This window comes from Photinus pyralis, unplaced genomic scaffold (genome assembly GCF_008802855.1).
Source record: "Photinus pyralis isolate 1611_PpyrPB1 unplaced genomic scaffold, Ppyr1.3 Ppyr1.4_LG4, whole genome shotgun sequence".
Lineage (NCBI taxonomy): Eukaryota > Metazoa > Arthropoda > Insecta > Coleoptera > Lampyridae > Photinus > Photinus pyralis.
Window position 1 is genome coordinate 9,764,581 of NW_022170511.1, and position 1,065 is coordinate 9,765,645.

The 1,065-nt window shown below is 35.5% G+C and overlaps 1 long non-coding RNA gene across 1 annotated transcript; it reads left to right on the forward strand.

The window, feature by feature from the left end:
• Positions 1–6: 6 nt before the first annotated feature.
• Positions 7–774, forward strand: LOC116168095. The gene is made up of 2 exons (XR_004144710.1): positions 7–270; positions 332–774. It is a non-coding gene; the product is annotated as an uncharacterized LOC116168095 (long non-coding RNA).
• The last annotated feature ends 291 nt before the right edge of the window (positions 775–1,065 follow it).

The window sequence follows — 1,065 nt, forward strand, 5'->3', positions numbered from 1 at the left end:
TTGTAGTATTTATTTTTAAATATAATTAATTTTATGCAAGTTTGGTTGCCTATACCAATGGTACCCTTACCACAAATAACGTTAAATCAATTTATGAAACTGTGCGCATATACTTCGATAAGAAGTGGAAATGAAAAAGGAATGCGAGCGATCCACGAGAACGAGATCGAATATTGTATTTGGCGTACCAGATTGATACCGATTTTATTGGCCGCAAGCTGCCCACATTTTGTAGTAATTTTTTTTGTGTTTGAAAAAACCCTCATCGAGGTGAGTTGCGATCCTCTTTTTCACTAACAATGCATTCAACTACAAATATACGTTATTTCAGGGTTTTTTTTTTGTACTATAAGAAATTGAATTGAGCCTATATCCTGCACAAGAATAATTAGAGAATCCAGATTTTTACTGCGACAGAAACAGCAGCGTTTCTTTTCAACACTGTCTAATTTCCAATCACCGAATCTCACGCCAACATTGCGGATGGTTCAACTCCAACTTCACAGAAGATAAGATAGCGACTCAAAAATAAGGCGAGTTCGTTCCATTTTTTTAGACGGTATCGTTTGCTAAATTGGCCCCTTTTTTTTCTTTTTCTGTACAATAGTAAATAGTATCACCAATCTACTAACACTCTTCTTAGTATTAAAAAATTTCACATTTTTATACTACTCTAATTGATGTAAATAAACTGGTTTTTGTGTTACGGTCTCAACCCCGTAAATTTGTTATTATCATTAAGGTTGAGTGGCGCCCAGACGCCCCAGTGTTCAAGGGAACCGATAAGCCCAAGACCGACGATAGCTGCCGGCGCACGTAACAATTCCTTTTTTTTTTGGACTAAAAATTCAACTAAAAATTAAAATGTTACAAATGGCGCCCAACGTGGGGCCTTGAACGCAGGTGGCGGTTTATATGTATTAAATAATTTATGTTATTGGAAATTCCTGTAAACCAAGTTTGTAGATAACCAATTTAGCAAAATACCCGCTGATATTTTTGAGATTGTTGATGCGTCGTGTAAAAATTTTTTTGAGGTTTCGTTAATGTGTCCATTTATTGTTC